Here is a 20888-nt window from a genome sequence, read left to right on the forward strand (position 1 = left end):
TGGGTTGTGTTTCAATGTAGTTAGTAAGAATGATACCATGGTTACATTAATAGTTACTAAATATGGTTAATAGTTACTACCGTATTCGGCGTAATAAGCGCCCTTGAGGGCTTTCTCAAAATTAGAAACAGGGGGCTCTTATTAGAATATAATTTTGGTGAAAAAAAAACCAGTTCAAATTTCGTGGTTTATGCCGACAGCCTGAAATGATACAAAAGAAAAGTATGTGCGTATTATATACGACAGATATATTTTGCAGAAGTTAATTCCCCATAATTAAGGGTGCATATAACACACGAGTGTGTATTATAAACAAATAAATACATGTACATTGATCAATTGAAAGGGGTGCTAATTGGGATTGTTCACAAGCCAATCTATTAGCAAATATCACCGGGGGCGCTTATAAGAGTGAGGCGCTTATTACGTCGAATATGGTAAATATTAATTCTTTGAATTGAAATATAGTGTTTTAAATCAATTCAAATAACTCTGTATTCTGCAATATCTGTACTTTGAGAAAAATTGAAGTGACATTAGGTACTGGTACTATTTATAAAACATGCTGAATAATACATCACTTTTCATTTTTGTTTATCGAAAATCAATTTTAGATGTTTGACTGACAAATATTTTTATTTTACAATTTGATACTCACGGCCATGATATATTGAATATCTGGCTTTGGCATGTTTTGAGAGCCATGGTAAATTCAAATCATACAAAATGTCTTTAAGCTGGCAGATGCTAAAAATGCAATGCCAACCTGTTCAGAAATGTCTGATCATGATGATTGAGAAAGTTTTTCTTGATCACTGCAGTTTGCAAATGTCAAGATTTGTCATAAACAATAAAAAGTGTGCATACATAATATGCAGCAATGATAGTGAAGTTATTACAGAGAGAACTGGTGCGTTTCCCATGACAGAATATCGTATTACCCAACATGTGAGCAAACATGACAGATCTCATGTGTACATACATGCTCTCATTGATCAGAGCGATAGGCCAGGCATGGCTGCTCAGTACTGGTCGATCTCCCAGCTGATCGACTTGTCGCCATTGTTGTGTGTTGGTCACAAATCCTGCTGATCTCGCTAATTACAGGTAGGGGGAGTGACAGGTATGCAGACAGGTATTTCTTATCCTGAAGTATTTACCCGTGTGGCAGGTCAGATGATCTTAGAGTATAACAGGGATTTCACAAGTTTGATGGTCAAGGTGATCAGCAGGTTTCAGAATGGGTTTGATTTTTAGACTTGCTTTGCATTAAGGAGGGCGAATCTATCATCAGATCAAGTTTTTCTTAAATATTGAGTCATAAACAACACAAGACAATTGTGGAGAAGTTAAGGTAGATCATGAATTTTAAAAAGAATACCAAAGTTACAGATGCAGATGGAAATTTTTGGCTATAATCCTTTCCACTTTCTTTGTTTATAACCATGATGATTTCTGTCCTGAGAATCATGGTTACCGTTTTCAAAACTTTCCATGGATAATTCATCTTCAGCTGCTTTGATATTGTGAATGATAGGTCTCACTGAACGCCAACAAACTCTGTTAGCCCGAACTTGCCCTTCAGCATAATTTCAGCTGATATTCCTATCAACAGATTGGTTATAATAGCTGAGCTTACTTGACCAAATGAAATTTTTCTAGTCCTGGGCTTCAGACTAATGGCAAAATTTGCAGACTTAGGTCTTTGTATGGATGCCAATCATGGATTACAGGCAGCACATGCTGAAGAGCCCAGACCCTGCACAATGTTAAACGCTGGATGTTACTGACGTGTGTAATGTTTTACTTGATAGCTGAAACCACCCATACATAATTGTCTACGTCAGCAATCTTGAAAGCTGAAACCAAGAAGCACTCATTTGTGTTGAAAGAGAGAGTGGACAGACTTGATTAATTTCTTTACTGAAAAATGATGTTGTGCATACTTCTCCTGAGTGGGAAAGTTTGGTCATCACTCCTGACTTATTGTCTGCGTCTGCTCACCATTCCTGTGGATATGATGGTGGACAAGCTTGTAACTGGTGTCTGGCTGCAGCCTGGAGGCCCTCTAATGGGGGTGTGGTTTTGAACAGAACCACTAAATTAAGAAAGGAATGTTCAAATTCAAGTTTAACTGCTTCGGACAAGTTGCATCTCAAGCATGAAAAGGATATATGCCAGAATTGGCATTAGTGGCAGAATTGAAGACGACAGATTTTAACATACTGGTGTTGGAAGAAGCAGGTCTTGACACACAAGTGATGACTTGGGATTGTAGACCTTGGCCTCCTTCAGTGGGAATCACTGTCAAACCGTTTGATTTGTCCCAACCTGCCACCTGGCTTACAGGGCAGGACATGCTCACCCATTTCACAAACACCTGACATGCCTTGTGTCACCAAGCGTAGTGTGATTAACTTGTTGTAATTCGTGAGCATTTTATCGCTTCCTATGCATTGTCTCTGATCTTACAAATGTAAATACCCATTAGGTGGTGAGAGATTTCATTTATCATAGGGCATAATTTGTTCTGCCCTGATCCTTATTATTCAGCCTCATAACTTCCAATACTTTACAATAATTGCAGAAATTCTTACAAAAAGATTTACGTCCAAATGTTCTTGTATCCTTTTTGCTGTTTGCATGGTTTGAGAATATATTTTGTAATTAAGGACCGTTTTAGTCTCTCATATTGACCATGCTTAAAATTTTTTTGATCCCAAATAGACCCCAAGCCAGTCTAGCTTTTGTCTTTAAAATGAAGAGATTCTCTTGGCTCCTTTTTGTTATATAGAGAAAGAGAGTTTAACAAACATTTTCAATTTCAGAGATTAAATGTTTGTCCATGACCGAACTGAAAATGTAACATGTAACATGGTTTGGTCACATTTATTTATGTCAGCATGAACCAAGTTCAGAGTTCACTCTGGGAGTTTTCTGACATGCGCCCTTTATGTGAAACTTTCCTATATTCCAGAGGTACACCCACACTTGCCCATACAGAACAATGTTAAAATGCCCCATTTGTTTTGGAAAATGTGGGCCTTTTTTCCATTTTCCGTGCTAAAAGCTCAAGGCCCCACTCCAGAATTATCCCTGCAAGTTTTTTTAAACCGTTCATCTGTGGATGCAACACCTCTGTGGAGGATCAGGGGATTTCGGGGGATGGGTTTGTAGCTTTGCTAGGGTCCTGTTACACGACTTGTGTAAGATAATCTATTGAAGGTGTTATGTTACTAGGCTTTGCTTCAAGGTGTTCTGTTAGGTGGCTAGAAACGTAGCAAGTGATGTTTTCAAATAAACAAGCTCTGTTTAAGACCTGTGGGAGATAAGCCTTTGTCAGAGATGGGTAGTAGGCTTTATTTCAGTGAGTTATCTCGGAGAAGATAAGATGTTATGGACTTTCTCTAAGTTTTCCCACAACTATCTACAATGTTGATAAAAAATATTTGGTAGCACTGAAATCAGTGTTTGAAATAAGTGCCTGCCTGTAGACCTGTGGCAGGTAGATTTTGTGTCCCGTAGTTTCAAATTTGTATGGGTCCTTATGGCCTGCAGTAAATTTACATGTCAATTTATTTGTCACAGTAGGCTGCAGTTTTTTTAAATGAGGGCCTTAAGAGTTTAGACAGGGCCTGCACCTTCTTAAGTCTATGGCATCCCAATGGCAGCCTGCAGGGTTCACTCCAGCAATTTTTGACACTTGCCTATAGAGCACAATGTTAAAATGCCCCATTGTCTTTGAAAATGTGGGCCTATTTATTCAAATTTAGGGGCTAAAAGAGCAAGGCCCCCCTCCCCACAAGAATTATCCCTGAGCATGGCTGTTTGTTTTATTTCAAACCCTGCATGAAATGATCGCTTGGCCATTCGGGAGATGGTTATGTCTTATTACTTACCTGGGAAACATACATTGTTGTTATAGACATAATTTGTTTATAGGAAGTTTGATCTTTAGAAGAACTGCATCAAAGAATCTGTTAAAAAGTGAATAACAATACTGTCTTTCTACTCATCGAAGTTACAACCCTTAAACATGTTCAATGTAATGATAGACAGTAAAACATTAACCCATAGAAGTAACTTTTACATTGTGAATGTTCATTGGTCTGTTAACCTTCCCAGCATGAGGACTGTGGCCATTGAACAAGTGACAATGTTCCTGCACTGTTGGCCCCCAAGAATGTGGCAGTAGGCTAGCAGGGTTCAGCTCATGCCCAGATTATGATCCCATAAAAAAATATGTGACAATGTATTGGTAGTTTTACTGTCATGTGACCATGGTGACAGATATGAAAAAAAGAAGAAATATGAGCTTCGCATCACAAAATTATAGATTACATATTCTGTTCATGAGTTGTTCAGTTTTTAACATGTTTAAGGGGATCAAATTATGTCATAAGTAACTGACTCTGGCTTGCAAAGAAATAAGTTGTAATAAGTCCAATGACTTGTCACTAAACATGCTAAACTCAATATCAGATAAGTTGTTGGATACTAAGTTGGTTGGGTGTTTTTTTGTCACTCCATAGGGACTGGTTCTATTCCACACATGGGTATGAAATGTAAAGCCCATTTTCTGGTGTCCCTTGCCATAGTAATGCTGGGATATTGCAAAGAGTGGCATAAAACCGTAGTCACTCACTCACTTTGTCCTGCACAATGACTGTGGAATTTATATATATGTAAATATTTTTTTACTAAAGCCTAGGCAAGTCTAGATCAAACAAAGCCAAGTCAAGTCTCTTGATTCTACATGTGAAAACAGCAGAAGAAGAAAGTGGTTCTGTAGAAAAAGAAAATTACAGTTGAATGTTTTCATCGACTTAGTGTTAATCTGTCACTCGCTTGGTGGGTTCCATTAATGTGGACACTTTATTGGGTGTATCATCCAGATTCCTGAATATTGCAGAGTGCTTACAAACTCACACACAATCAGGCACAGGCATCACACACAAGCTGGAACATATTAATGTTAATTGATGTGAATTTTCACATTGACGCAGACACTACCTTTTTGCATTCTACATATTCTAGTTATGACTGTATGGTTGTTCTTCTGTCTTCCATATGGCACCATAATGCCCTTTGTCAGGTACGAGGTAATCAATACTGACCTGAATCAGCTGTGAGTTACCTGTGACTGGCACAGTGTGGTTTGCTAGCCAATGCAGGAAACATCATCATTACTGCTCCCTAGTGATGTTGAGTAGGAGAGATTCTGCAGACTTTACAGGACCTGCAGACTTTAGAAGTTTAAGGCACAGATTAAACTCTTCAGGCCCTCATTTAATAAACTGCAGCTTTTTGTGACAAATATGCCAAGGTCAGCATAGAGATCTAAGGGAGTATAGAGTTTATATGACCTAGGAAAGTGTAGGGGTCTTCAGGGAAACATACAGTTTATATGATCTAGGACGCAGTATGGACCCGAGGGGAACATACAGTTTATATGATCTAGGATGCAGTATGGACCCAAGGGGAACATACAGTTTATATGATCTAGGACACTGTAGGGATCTGAGGGGAACATACAGTTTATATGATCTAGGACCAAAGAGAGACCTGAGAGGAACATACAGTTTATATGATCTAGGACACTGTAGGGATCTGAGGGGAACATACAGTTTATATGATCTAGGACCAAAGAGAGATCTGAGGGGAACATACAGTTTATATGATCTAGGACACTGTAGGGATCTGAGAGGAACATACAGTTTATATGATCTAGGACACTGTAGGGATCTGAGGGGAACATACAGTTTATATGATCTAGGACACTAGGGACCTGAGAGGAACATACAGTTTATATGATCTAGGACACTGTAGGGATCTGAGGGGAACATACAGTTTATATGATCTAGGACACTGTAGGGAGGTAATCTTACACATGATCATGCCTTTTAGTATTATTAGGTTCAGAAAGGTCAGTGTTAGGGTGAGTAAAGTTGTATATCGTTGACAGTGTGCCACAGAGACTATTTGTGGACAATTGTGCTGTGTTTACACATCAAATTAACCTGTTGGTTTTGTTCTGCTGTGCATGACCCACACCGCTAATTTCTCTCTTATTGATGAGGACAACAAAATTCCAGCAAGAAATGTTTATTTAAGCTTACAGAAGGTCATCAGTGATAATTACCATGTAACACAAACTCTTTTTGCCTTCAACTTTTCCAAAAATCTCTTGAAGAGCTGAAAAATTATTGATGTGACATCAAGTTGTTTTACACACTCAGTGGTGGTCTGTGTGATGAACTCACTCTGGTAAAACTGACTTCATAGCGTATTCATTTCTCAACTGAAGAGATAAATACATGGCCCCCAGCCACCTTCCATCCCCATTACAAATATTTCATTTTGAAGAGTTATAAAACATTCACTCCTAGTGCTCGTGTTTGAATCTTTTATGATTCAATCAAACAACAGATCTTACGAACATGTTTTCCTCATATTGGAATGGATTTTCTGTCATCTTTTAAACCGGAAAGTTCAAAACAATGCTGTGTTAATTTCTAGTGGGTTTCATTCCTGATGGATAAAGCAAAATGGCTTTCCTTGACAACTGCTACACTTGAGAAAATATTCTGTGGTTTATCACATGAAGTGAAGCTACAAGGCTTTGGGGTAGATTAATGACAGTGGTGCCTCATCCATCAATTAATGATTCAATTCCTCCATCGACTGTATTGAACAAGTCTGGTTACAACCAAACGATGAAGTAAAGTACTACTTGTGGAAAACTGCTCTTGTATTTGAAAGTCAGGATTTGTAAGATGTAGTATTGCTTTCTGTCTTATCTTGAACTGATCTTGTTTTTATAGCTGACACAAACATTTATTCTCGATTGCTGCAAGAAAAGTATTACCTCATTGTAGAATGAATCAGCGCTTTGGTCAGGTCGTACCCTTGTGCCTGCCCTTTATACACAATCGTGAAAAGTGACGCCAAAAATAGAAACAAGTGCGTTTACATTGGTGCACATCTGTCAGTATTGTAACATAAAAAATCAGTTAGGTAGTGTTGAGTGAGTCTATCTCATTTAGTTATCAAAGTTTGGGATTGGGCTTCGAACACATTTCACTCCTTTGATTTCTTAAACAGATAGGCGGGGCGGTCGGGTAGCCTAGCGTTTAAAGCGTTCGCTCGTCACGCTGAGGACCCGGGTTCAATTCCTGACATGGGTACAATGTGTGAAGCCCATTTCTGGTATCCCCCACCGTGATATTGCTGGAATTTTGCTCAAGACGGCATAAAACCAAAACTCACTCACTCATTAAACAGAAATGTCAGCAGCAAAAACTTTTCCTGGGATTTCGTACCATATATGGTAAATAATGTAGTTTTCTCAGACAAATGAAGCATCAGTTGCTGCTTTGAGATGTGTGTTTATTGGTTAGCACTGGGATGAATGAAAACTATCTGAAACATAACAGTCATTTACATTATTCTGTCATCATTCTGTTGGCACAATTCCAGATATTGTTGGCACATTTTTTTTAAATAATGACCCAGTTGGCATGTTTTGGTACATGTCTCTGAAATGAACATATCTTACAGAAACAAACAGTTGTTAAATTGAGCCTAGAGACTCTTCATTTTCGGATACTCCAGTAATCTCGACTTGCCCACTCATATAGACTTGCATGGGCTTTATTGGATATATTTGTTTGAGGGTCAGTATGACAGACTAACATTTTGGGTAAATCTTGGCCAAAGCACTGATTGATTTTGTGTTACATATTGAAATGACGACATTTTTCATGGTGATGGTGAAGAAAATATATAGATTTTTTATGTTACATTTTAATGTTCTGTTTAAATTTCTGACCGACAAGTTTTGAAACCTTAGGCAACATGTACAGTAACATGACTAAACACAACACAAAATGGACTACCGTATTCGACGTAATAAACGTCCCGCTCTAATAAGCGCCCACGCCGATATTTGCTCATATATTGGCTAGTGAACAATCCCAATTAGCACCCTTCCGATTGATCCATGTACACAAGACTTATTTATTTGTGTATAATAAGCACTCATGTGTTATATGCACCCTTAATTACGGGCAATTAAATTTATCTGTTTATTAATACGCACATACTTTTCTTTTGTATCATTTCAGGCTGTCAGCGTAAATCACGAAATTTACGATCTTTCAACGCTTTCACCAAAATTATTTTCTAATAAGAGCCCCCTATTTCTAATTTTGATAGCGCCCTGGGCGTTTATAACGTGGAATACGGTATTACTACTGGTGCTGGTCATGCTAGTCTGGACACACGTGCTAAACAATACTCAAATCTGGGGATAACAACTGTATGAAAACAAAATGTCGTAATCATGATAATGTGACAGATTCACTATAATTATATGAAAAGATTGGGTGTTATTTAACTTCTGTAGTAGTATACATTGAACAACTTTCATAGAAACCATACTCATCCATCCAGAAGAAAACCATTCAACAGTGTGTTATATTTCATTGTAACCGAGGCTTCATTTCACAAGCAGTTAAATGAGTCAGTGTCCTTCATTGGAGTTCGTACTTATGTGCCATGAAGGTACTTTGTCAATATTTTTCTTGTGTAAACTGTTGCTTGTGAAATAGCACTGTAATGTAACCTACCACTGTAGAAATATTAAAAGTTTCACGCCACAGTGGCGTGTCATGAGGCATTGGCTCTCAATAGTTCATGACTCACATTAAAAGTGTTTACATACTGCCGATGTGAGTATGATATAGTTATCCAATTCTGGAACAAAGCTCACATATACTTGAAATATGCACTTGGAGCTTATAGTAATGGTAGACTATTTGTTAACATTGTCAAGTGACCTGACACTTGGATGAAATAGCTCCACATGGTAGACTTTACACAAGATTTTAGATGTTGAAAATAATCAATTTGGTATACTTATGGCTAAATACAGAGCTGCAGTTGTCACACAGGCTTACTCAGGGTGTTCTTTCTATAGGTAAACAATATGGCTGCTGATACGTCTGCCTGGACAGTGACAGATCTGGCAGACGTTTTGAAAACTGTGGCTATCATGTTAATAATAGTCAAGAGAAAAGACGACATATCAGTCTTATTGATCAAAGTGAATCAGGTTTGGAGGTAGTGTGTTATTGGTGTATTAAAATGTCAGATCTGTAGTTTTTCATTTATTCTATTTATAAATGTGAAGATCTGGTGGGCATTTTTCTGGAACACATGCTTGTCGTAAGAGGCGACCAACGGGATTGGTTGATTAGGCTTGCTGACTTCATTGATGCATGTCATTGTTTTCCAAATTCGTAGATTGATGCTTATGATGTCAATCACTGTATTGTCCAGACCAGGCGTCCGGAAACCGTCATATGCGCCGGACATGTCCGATTGGGAATCTCAAATGTCCGGTTTAAAATATTGCTTACCGGACATTTAAATTTTTCTGTCCGGACATTTTAAAAAGTATTGTCCGGACATTCTTAAATTTTGACCGGACATGATCAACAGTTAGGACTGAGCAATTTCTGTCTGCAGTAACACAATGATGATTATCTACACTGACAAGCTTTGTTTGTTTTGATTGCTGTAAATACATCGTACCTAGAATGATAGTCCAATTGGTCAATCACTGTAATAGGCAATAAACTGAGTTGACACTGATTAATCGAGGATTTATTACTGAGAACATCTTGTTAATTTGAGTAGAATGTGTTTACAACTGTACATAAATACCTTGCATCATCGATGTACCTCATTATCCTCACAATGCTACGATACGTAACCTCAGACAAGAAGCGAAAGCGTGACGACCGATGCAAATCAGTCGATCTGCCAAACCCTCAAAGTCTGAATGATCATTTTGTAAGTCGTGGCTAACGACTTTCACTTGGTTGACATACAATGAGGATTTGCAGATTTTATTGTTTTCAGTAGCTAATCGTATATTGAATCTTGATTGACCGCCATTTTGCTTTCTGTGACGATCGATATCCAATTTTTTTATGGTCAATAATTAAGTACAGATGAAAAAGTATTCAAATAACTATTGCTATCAACAATAGTTAAGCATTTATGATTATATTATCTGTCTTGTTTTTAAATAATCTTTAGTTTAAAAACAACTTTTTCCCGTGAGGTCACGTGATAACCAAATATGGGATAATAGTCTCGATCCAAATGTTACAACGCGTACACTTGAGCAGACTCATGAATATTAATTAGACCGTTCACAACGTTGACAGATTGTTATTATAACAGAAACAAACGTATGTTTTCCATATATATATAAAATGATATTATTTGTTATTAATTGTCCGGTGAATTAAACAATTTAAATTGAAACAATTCATAATTCATCATATTATGAATATGTAACTTGTAACTTGTGTGTAAAAAGTCGTACTAAAACACGCTGTTTGAAGGGGGCGTGGCATAAATGTAATTTTCTGATTGGGATTTTAAATTTTCCGGACCCCTGGTCCAGACTCAATTATTTACAGAATGTTGCCATTTAGCTGGAACATTGCTGATTGCGGCGTTAAACAATAAACAAACAAACCATTTATCTCTATCATGTCTTTTACATAAACAATGGTGAAACAATGTAAGACACATGATTTCAGATTGGTTGATTTTCTTAGACTTAAACTGTCATCTAAAGTATTCCTTAACTTTTTTACTAAATTTGTAATTCCACAAAAGGTGTGCCTATTGTGGGGACATTATTTTGGTGTCATGCTTTACCATGTTTACAGACAAGCAAGGCTTATAAGATTTCTATTCCATCTATCTTCACAGATTAGGTTTTGACTTTCCCTTAGTCAACATAGTAGAGACCTGGCGCAAGTCTTTGAAAGCTGACACCAAACAGTGCCAGAAACCACTAGTGGTACAAATTACCAAGGAGACTTGTTGTAAGTCTATGATGACAACATAGAAGGATAAGCGATTGTACTGTAATGGTCAGAGAGATGATGTAAAACATTGTGGCAGGGTTATGTCACCCCAGAGATTGGTCAAGGCAAATAAACGACAAAAGAGACTTGGTGTAAGTCTACTGTTACATGCCTGACCACATGAATAAGGACTTGGGATGATTTAATACCATATGTACAGGAAACTTTTCAAAATAATAGGCAAGTCCGGTGTCACAACAGGAATTAGTTACAGAAAATAAGTAGCAAAGAGACTTGGAGTCAGTCTAAGGTGGCAGAGAGATGCCAGATGTGACACTCAGATCAATATGGTGAAATTCCTTTGAGGGCAGCATTCCATGGACTATCTGCTTTAGTCGCCCAATACCTCACCTCTAGCTGTGACAGGATACGCTATTACAAGCCCCCAATCACCAGGTTCTGCAGCCCAGCTCTGATAATGTAACACTGCTCTTAAAAATACAGCCACAAATCTGGGATTCTGGGAAACTAATGATCAGTGTTGGATAAAGAAGAAAATATACTACTCAACAGAAGTAAAAGAACACCTGACTTTTCGTAATGACTATAGTTAGTCTGTCATGGCTGGTGGGTATTGCAACACACAGCCTTCAATTGTGGGTGTCCTTTAACTCGTTTTGGGCTATAGATATTTATTTGCAGATGCCTTTCTATTTACATATATTGAACTGTACTTCGCTGTCATGTATTTGATAAATATGTAACTATCATGAACTTTGAACACAGAAATAAACCATGATTAGGGTATGTATCAATTATTATTATTTTCAAGATGATTGTAAATTCCTGATAGTTTTGGTCACATGGTTCAATCTGAAATTTGCTTTTTACTTTCATCATAAGGACTTGTACTTTGTACATTGTTGTCAAGCTAGTGGTAAAGATTAAGGGTAGCCTTGGGCTACATGAAGGCCTATTTGAACCTAGAGCAACGTTAGACACTAACATTTTTAGTCCTTATAATGATAACATATAGCGAAACACTTAAAAAGGGCAAATTTCTACTTGTCCTTATGATACCTTAACTATAAGGACTATGGGACTAGTGCCAGTTTTCTAACACTGGCAGAGTTGTGTCCCTTTCCTGTTGGTCAGGATTTGATGGTCCTGGGTGTAAATCTCAGATTTTTATGATCTTGGGTCTGTCAGCACTGTTCCATTGTCTGCCATTTTGGACTTAAGTCTCACCTAAAGCAGGCACCAGAATACTGAAATGTACTGTCAAAAAGGTTTCAAACACACCTCATACTTTGTTATGGATTACTGTTTTCTTTGTCTCCTGCAATTAACATGATCATTCACTAAAAGGTTCCTAATTTGCTATGTCAATCCACGGGTAGTGAGACAGAAGAAACAGTGCGCTTTCAGATTATAGTTTCACTATATTACAAGCCAGGCAGTCAAGTTCCTTTTAGTTTTAATTTCCTGCCTCAGAAGTCACTTTCAAAATGACACACATTATTCAAACAGACACATAAAATCTGACAGCATGGTAGGATTTGATTTGATTGGCTACTCACTTAAAATTTCATTTTTGAGAATACAAAAAAGGCCAAACAGATGCTGTTTTCCTGAGTGAAACCGAGCATCTGATTGATTTGAATATTCTTTAGTCAAGTGACATATAAACTGCGAAAGTGATAGTCAGGCTTGAGATGTATAGGCCCAGAAGACCCATATTGCCCAGAAATGGACCGGACATTTTTTTTAAGAGGGGGGAGGGGGTAATAAAATGTTGATTCTGGGCTAGAATAGGTCCCCAGCTTCCTATGCTTGTTGTAAGAGGTGACTTAATGGATGGGTTGTCAGACTCAACGTTTATAGTACCCTGACGGTATGGTATTTTTGGCACCTATTTACACTTACACAATGTTACATTGTTAGTGGGGGCTTGGGGTAGCCTAGCGGTTAAAGCGTTCACTCATCACGCCGAACACCCAGGTTCGATTTCCGACATCGGTACAAAGTTGTAAGAGGTGACTAACAGGATCAGGTGGACAGGCTTGCTGACTTGGTTGATGCATGACATCGTGTCCCAATGGCATAGATCGATGTTCATAATATCAATCACCGGATTATCTGGTCCAGACATAATTATTTACAGACCCTCCTCATATAGCCGGAATATTGCTGATTGCAGCGTTAAACAACAAACAAACAAACACACAATGTGTGAAGCCCATTTCTGGTTTTCCCCACCGTGATATTGCTGTAATATTGCTAAAAGCAGTGTAAAACCATGCTTACTCACTCACCCACTCACATTGTGAGTGACAGGTGCCTCCATGTACATGCTGCAGGAACAGCTCGAAGCATTATGATGCATACAAAAGGAAGCCAGATTTTAATCTGGGTCAACATGAGGTGTGAAGAACTTAAAAATATTTCCTCAATGTTTATGTGGAACAGCAAGACATGAGGCGGAAGTTGTACTGCCTGCATGATGGTCAGATGTGATGTTGACAACAAAGCCGGATTTATGTTGTGTGACCATCATGATGTTTGTCAGACATTCTGATGAATCCAGGTCACAGGGAAATAGAAAAAAACAAACTAAGGAGTACACATCATGGTCATTTTTGTTTCAAATGATGTATCATGTTAATATCTAGAAAGATTGTAGTTGCTGCTCTCAGAGTCAGTGAAACTATGTGTCAGAACTGAATATAACAGGTTATTCACTCAGTGATCTGGAAACGTTTTTCATGATTATTTTGTCGCAAGGGAGCAGATGTCAGCATTTGAAGAGGTGAAACTCTCAATTCTTGGGTTTTGCTTTTTCATCATTGAGTTTTCAGGCAGATTCAAATTTCTGAAAAAAATATGTGGTAATAATATTTGTACATTGGGTTGGTAGGCATGGTGGGTGAGAAACATGAAAATGTGAAACAGGAACACTCGGCAAGAGTGATGGTCTGGATCTTTGAAATGAAGACATGTCATATGTTTCTTCTGATCTCAACTGGACCAAAGGCAGGGTTCATCACCAGTTGTAAAGATGGTCATGTTGAAGTCACTTCAGAAACCATTCTGGCTAATGGAGTAAAAACCTATCCACTATAACATCATCACCTTTGAAAAGTGTTCACAATTATATTTTAGTTTTAATTGGCAGTCATTCATTCAAGTGACAATGTGTATGAACATTTATGTACATCATGATTGGGTGAATGGGCACAATATCCTTTGCACTGTTGCATCCCCTTGCCAATCCAGGATCTGCTGAGAATTGTTCTTGGTACCTTGCTTGTGGCTTTCATCAAAGTAGTAAATAGTCGGAAATTAAGACCCGAAATTTCAAAGGCTAGTGACATTTCCATGTATAATGCAACTTTTTCCATCAGCTTGATGGCAACTTTGTATTCATTTTTGTCGACATGTGAAACTAAAACTTAATTTCTATACCTGGTAGAGGTCTACAATAGTCGGTGCTGATGTAGCTAAGTTGTGTGGCAGACACATAAGTGATGACAGGGCTATAAATCCCCTATATCCACCAAGCCCTCAGAGCTGGAGGTGTATTGGATATATACTCCTATAATCTCCTATCTTCGTATTCCTAATTCTAACTCACCAATTTCCAGGGAGGCTGAAGTTTGTAATTTGCCAGCTATGGCCTTGGGTTATTTGTCGTATACAGACCATTTTCCCTGAAACTCGGGCTGCATGGCTTGTCTCCCTACAACTTGTGGATACTTACCCTATTCTATGATCTACTTCATAGCCTCTTCTGTTGACGAGAATTGGCTGTGATAGGGGATTGACTTGGTCCCAGATTTATCTACTTGGTGATGTGTCACAAAAAAAAGTAGAACTATTGTCAATTCATTCTTCGTGGTCCATAATGTGTTAGAAAATTAGTTTTGGACAAATTAGTTTGTAGGATAATATTATCTGGGTGTATGGGTTCAAAACAACCACTAGAAGGAGATGAGTGAAACTATGTGAGGTCAGTTGTTTTCTACCAAACTGCACTGCCAGTAATCATGATGTTGTTAGGGGCATGAGTAGCCCAGGTACACACCACTGGTTATGTCCAAATTGTCCTTTGCTTGTGATTTTTGTTAACACACTAGATTTAGGGAGAAAACAACATGTCCCTTTAGATTTCCAGACTACCAGACCAGTTGCCATGTCTGGCCTGGAAAATTAGTCAGTTTAATTAATAACTACATGTTTTGGGTTTTATTTCAGGCTATCTGATTTTGACCCTGAAATTTTTTTCATTGTAAAATTTGTATCGATCAAAATACTGTTTGTCTAAAAGTTTAGGACATTTATTGCTGTCGTTGAAGTTCAACATCGTGGCAAATCAGCTATTCTTCAGCAAGTCTTTCCTCTTTGTCACATATCAAAATTATGTTTTACATAATTGTAACTTTTTCTTCCCAAGTATTTAAAAGACATCAAAATTGTGGGATTGCTTTTAGGAAAATATTTGTAAAGCCATTTTGTAACAATTTGTTAAATATTGGTAAGGTTGACATAGAAATTAGGGTCCAAAGGGGTAGCTTGAATCACATTTCCTCTGCAGCTTTCATTTTTTAGCAACAAATACATTGAAGTAAAACATCCAAAGTCCTGGAATTAATTCCATAATTAATAAGTAATTGATACAAGGATCAAAGGCAGGGTTGATGGCTTGCCACCTCTGAAGGACTTCTCGGTTTCTAGTTTCCTGGACACAGTGTGATGGGAGATAGTGTCCATTCTCCAGCTTCAATTAACCTTCATACCTACATGGACAGAGAAGCCTCCTTTCAGATTCCTTGTTGTAAAAAGAATTGTCACTCGCCTTTGAACCTGGGGACAGTCTCAAATGTATTTATGTCAATATTGTTGACCTGCTTTTCACTATTGAAATATTCATGGTTCACCTTGTGCCCAACAAATAGGTCAGTTTTGTTGTGAAAATGAAGATATTTTACAATATTTTAAATATGTGCAAAATTATGTAACATACTTTATTTATTTTTGCATTTGTTTCCTTCAATTTCTGAAGATGTTTATTTACAGTTTGAAAAATGAATCTTTAAATTGTCAAGGATGTGATTCTAAAATAACATTTGGTAACCTGCACACCTAGTCCTGTTAACTAGTTACTGTTGACAGATTATAACTGAGATGGCCTTTTTGTGAATAGGACTGACTTTTGAGATGCCCCCTCTGCAGCTGTAACAGACCTTACTGTAGGTCTTCAAGTGAGATGAAGGTTTCTTTGCTTTGTTTTTCCATGACCTCAATTGCCCAGTTTTGCCAGGTATTTGAAGCATGTTACTGTCAGACAGTGACAATAGTCTCCACTGCCGTCTCGCATATCTGTGTGAATCTGGCCGTAAATGTTGAATCTACGTGTAAGCGGGTCACTGCGATGGAGAACCTTGCAGAACCATTGATACGACATGCTGAGGCATGCAGGTTTTACTTGTACCTGCAATGCATCCTTGTCAATTCCAATGCATTCTTGTCAATTTGTATTTATCTGTGTGCATATGTGTCTGTGTCTGTGTGTGTGTGTGTGTGGTGAGATTAAGGGGAATGTCATTTAGGGGGGGTCGCCAAAATTTATCACAACTATATAAGTATATAATTGGGTGGGGGGGGGGGGGGGGGGGATTAAAATTGACAGTTCTATTTTATTTTCAAATAAGAAAATCATATATTTGTTCATTACATAGGGACTGGTCATGTATTATAGGGAGGAGGGGGTCATGATATATCTGATCTATATTAGGCATTAGGCATTGAACATGTAGAAAGGTAAAGGTTAATCAGGGAAAATTGTAAAAATGAATTTCACTTAATGTTCGACAACTTTGGATTCACGACACAACTTCATGTTGTCATGTATAGCGGAAATAATGCTGATGTGTCGTTAAATTTTAACTAACTCACTCACCATTATCAATTTTCATTTGAGTGAGAGTTAAATAACTGTTTGGATAAGGGAACATACTTTTGATAAGTAAACATGCTTCATCAGTGTATTGAACTCATTTGGTCTGTTTCTTCAATTTACTGATACATTTAACTTGTGATAAAAAAATTAACCACATTAGACTTGTGCCAACAGTTAGGAAGTTCGTTTTGGATATTGTTAAATTTACATTTCATCCTCTGTTTGCTGAACTATGCTGCAGTGTGAGGAACGTGTGCCTCATAATTACCCCTGTAATAAGGCTCCTGTTAAACAAGAATGCGAAAACCTGCCATGTCAAACGTTAAAATGAAGTTGACACAGCAAGGGAGTTATTTGCCCACACTGATCTCAAACACTGTGCTGAAATTATACAACAGGCTAGTGCCAGCTGAAGTCTGGCAGGTACAATGGAATAGACTGGCAGCAGTCGGTAGGAAAATAGCAGCACACCGTTTTCATTTGTTGCTAAGGAACAAGAGTGTAACTACATGACACTTTTTTATGGAACACAACTTCTTTTATTCTTTGAAATCAGGTTTAAGAGCAACTTCATGAAGGGGTTGAAGGGCTCTGAAATGTGGTTACAAATGATAAAAGAAGCTGTTAAGTGTCATGTATTCATGTTTTTCAAACTTCCAAATGCCTATCAAAGACTTCAAGAGTGTAATTTATGTGATAAAAAATTTGAACTTGGTCGTTTTTGCTGTTTTATGTGAAACTATGTGCTTGCTGTGCACAATCAAACTTCATTCAAGTGTCTTGAAGCAGATGGGCGGCAGACTTTTCAGCAGATTATTGGTGTTACTGATGACTTTTTGTCTGGATAATCAACAGCAGTGCTATTGGTAAATGTACTTTATCTCACAGTGTAAGTCCTCAGGATAATGTTGTAGTTGGTGAATGTGGCAACGGGGACTAATGGTCCTTGTTAGATAGTGCTGAACAGATCAGTGGAACACACGTATATCAGCCAGGTAAATGGGGATGTCAGGCAGACTTTGGAGGCAAGACAGAGAAGTTTCACATGTCTATCAAGTTAGGTAGGGAAATGGTTCATGTGGAAAGGTTCAGATCATCGAGAGGCTGTATCAAGGCTATGTAAAACAATTAGAGGTCATCGTTGGCTTAGTAGGAAGACCAATTACGGGTGATCATAGGGAGTGTGTATCTTGGCTAGACGTAAAACGATTAAAGGTCATAGTTGTTAGCCTGTATCGAGGTTAGGTAAACCAGTTAAAGGCCATAATTGTGAACTGTATCAAGTCTAGGTAAACATGTTTGGCAGATCATACAGGGCCTTAGAGTCAAGTGAAATCAGATCCATGATACGATACCAATCTAGATGAAGATAGAAGGCCAAGTCGGGTGAACTTTCAAATTGGCCAATCAGCTTACTGGCTCCTAAATTATTGGTACAAGTGAGCGAAAAATTCAGGCAAGCCTATCTTATTTTGGTATCTCGAAAATGAATATAATCAGGGAAATCAATGTGCAAGAATATACAGTCATGCTGTTTTCGTGGATGTTTTATTTATCATGTCGTTTCTGACCGCCATGGCATATACACCCAAAAGGCTGCATTAAGGGGGGTTTATTTTGTGTTGTGTGGCGGTTTCTTTGGCTGAAATTGCAACTTCTGAAATGAAGCCAAATTGTTTTAGAAATCTAACCTCTGATGGTTTCAAGCACCTGCACATCCTTCATTTTGAATGGGCAGTCAGTATTAGATCAGGGTTGATCGGATGCAAACGTTTGTGGAGAGAGGTTGATCTGATGCAAACGTCTGTGGAGAGAGGTATCGCATCAGAGTAAAATATCTCATTTGTTTGAGATTGTCTCAGAAAAGACTCAGTAGACCTTGTTCAAGCAGATCATATGGAGCCTTTATCAAGGCTAGGTGGACAAGCAGATCAAAGGACACCTGTACCAAGGCTAGATACAGAGGCAGCAAGCTGGGAGCTTTGCCAGGAATGTAGCTGAAACATCCGTGTGTCTCCTACTTCTCAATTAACATGGCCGCCTGTTCTCATCTCGGGGTCAGCTCCGAGCTAAGCCATTGTATAATCTTTCAGTGGAGGATTACTGTCTAGTGGCAGTTGTAGAACTTTATTGATTGTACTCCCTTTTACTTCTGCCATGTCTCAATCCATCAAGGAACACTTCATCATGGAGTGGTGCTCAGAAGCAGGAGGAAGCTACAATGAAATATGATTATACTTAATTTGCTATTCATAATTTGGTATATTAAAACAAAAATAAAAAGAGATATTGTTTTGGGCGAGTGGTACCCCAGTTTTGTCATACATCATTTGTTTCACTTTGAGTTGAAAGAGAATTATCCTCAAAAACATGCACAGAACTGTAAGCATAAATATTTTATTGAAGATAAGTTATTCAAATCATGGAGTGTTGATTTCAGTGCTTATCTTCTGGGCACTTAGTCACCTCTGCTTATGAAGGCAATTAATTTGAAATTGGAACACATATTCTGTTGGAATGATTAGATAAAGAAACAGAAAACGTCCCTCTGATGGAAGCAAGTGGCAGCTACAGCAGATATCTCCCGAGCATGTGATAACAGCACTTACTGCCACCAAGCATTCAAGCCATAATAACCCACCTGTGTATTCACCAGATAGGAAGGTGGAATTTGTAGGCAGTCGGAGTCTCTTTTCACAGGACGTTTTCACACTTAATGAGTTAAATATCCTGAGTTATCACACCTCGGTGTCGAGGATACTGGGGTTGTGCACCGTTGTGTTGTGCTTGTGAAAGATACTTTAGCGTTTTTCTTTGTGTTTTTCACAACTCAGTGTCTAGCATGTCTAATATGACTGCATTTATTATTAATTGCGAAATCTGTTTAACTTCATGTTGTCATCAAGTGTGTATTTCCTGTGTGTTTTACACGGCTCGATGTCTAACACATGTCTGCATATTTGGTATGACTTGATAGATAAATTTTGCAAGTTTATGTAACTGTCATGCTTGCTGTACAAGACAACTATGTTTGTCGTAAGAGGCGTTTAACGGGATTGGGTGGTCAGACTTGCTGACTTGGTTGATGCATGTCATTATATCCCAGTTGTGTGGATCGATGCTCATGACATCAATCACTGGATTGTCTGGTCCAGATTCGATTATTTACAGACTACCGTCATAAAGGTGGAACATTGCTGAATTATTTTCAAAATTGTTGTTGAATAGTATTTGATTTACTGGCCCAAAAGATGTAGATGATAAAGATTAACATTTGATAAAATGTTTATTTACTTGATGACACAAAAATCTAAGCTCTGACGTTATCTACACTTATTCTTTTATCTCTAATAGTGTGATTATTTTATGTGTGTATGACTCTATTGTTTCAGTCATTTCCGCAATGGAAAAGATTTGTGTACATTATATACCACTGTGGCTTGTTTTAATCATTGTGAAGGAGCTATGCTATATGAGACTTCCTGTAGTATAGGAGGCAGAAGTGGTGGCCATTTTGTAGGCAGCATCATGGAGAGACAAGAGTTGTGTGTGGGAAACGTGTGGCATTCTGCTCCCCGAGATCACTGTCTGGGTATCACTGGGTGAAATCTAGACACTTATCCTTGCTTCTCCTTTACTTGCAGACCCCAACTGAAAGATTACCTCATTTGGAGTACAAGCCACAGAAAGGTAAGTTTGAAACAAGTCGGAACTCATCTGAAATACCTGTTTATGCTGGTGATTAAACATATTGATACTGCTGCTATTACTGAGATGCATTATTTTTTTATAATAATGAAATGGAGAAAGCTTTTGAAAAGGTTACACACATTTCTTCAACCATTTTGACAATGTCTGTATATTCATATTATCATGCAAACACAAATGTGTAGGATACTTATTGGTAATCTGTTAATGAAAGCAAAAAAAACCCCGTTCCATAAGCATAAGAAATCTCTGCTAGAGGCATATTCCGACTATATCATTATGTGTTTAAGAATCATTATCAAATAGTGATGATACCAGGTGTTTGTGGA

The 20888-nt window shown here is 37.9% G+C and overlaps 1 protein-coding gene across 2 annotated transcripts in view; it reads left to right on the plus strand.

Moving 5' to 3' along the window:
- LOC139443527 (signal-induced proliferation-associated 1-like protein 2) overlaps positions 1-20888 on the plus strand; it is a 106369-nt gene that overhangs the window by 18875 nt on the left and 66606 nt on the right. For both annotated transcript variants that reach the window (XM_071224513.1, XM_071224514.1), the window contains exon 2: positions 20496-20541. The gene's annotated coding sequence lies outside the window, so the exon portion shown is untranslated. The remainder of the gene's footprint in view (positions 1-20495; positions 20542-20888) is intronic.

The sequence above is a fragment of the Haliotis cracherodii genome, unplaced genomic scaffold (assembly GCF_022045235.1).
Source record: "Haliotis cracherodii isolate W230 unplaced genomic scaffold, xgHalCrac1.p SCAF_5, whole genome shotgun sequence".
Classification (NCBI taxonomy): domain Eukaryota; kingdom Metazoa; phylum Mollusca; class Gastropoda; order Lepetellida; family Haliotidae; genus Haliotis; species Haliotis cracherodii.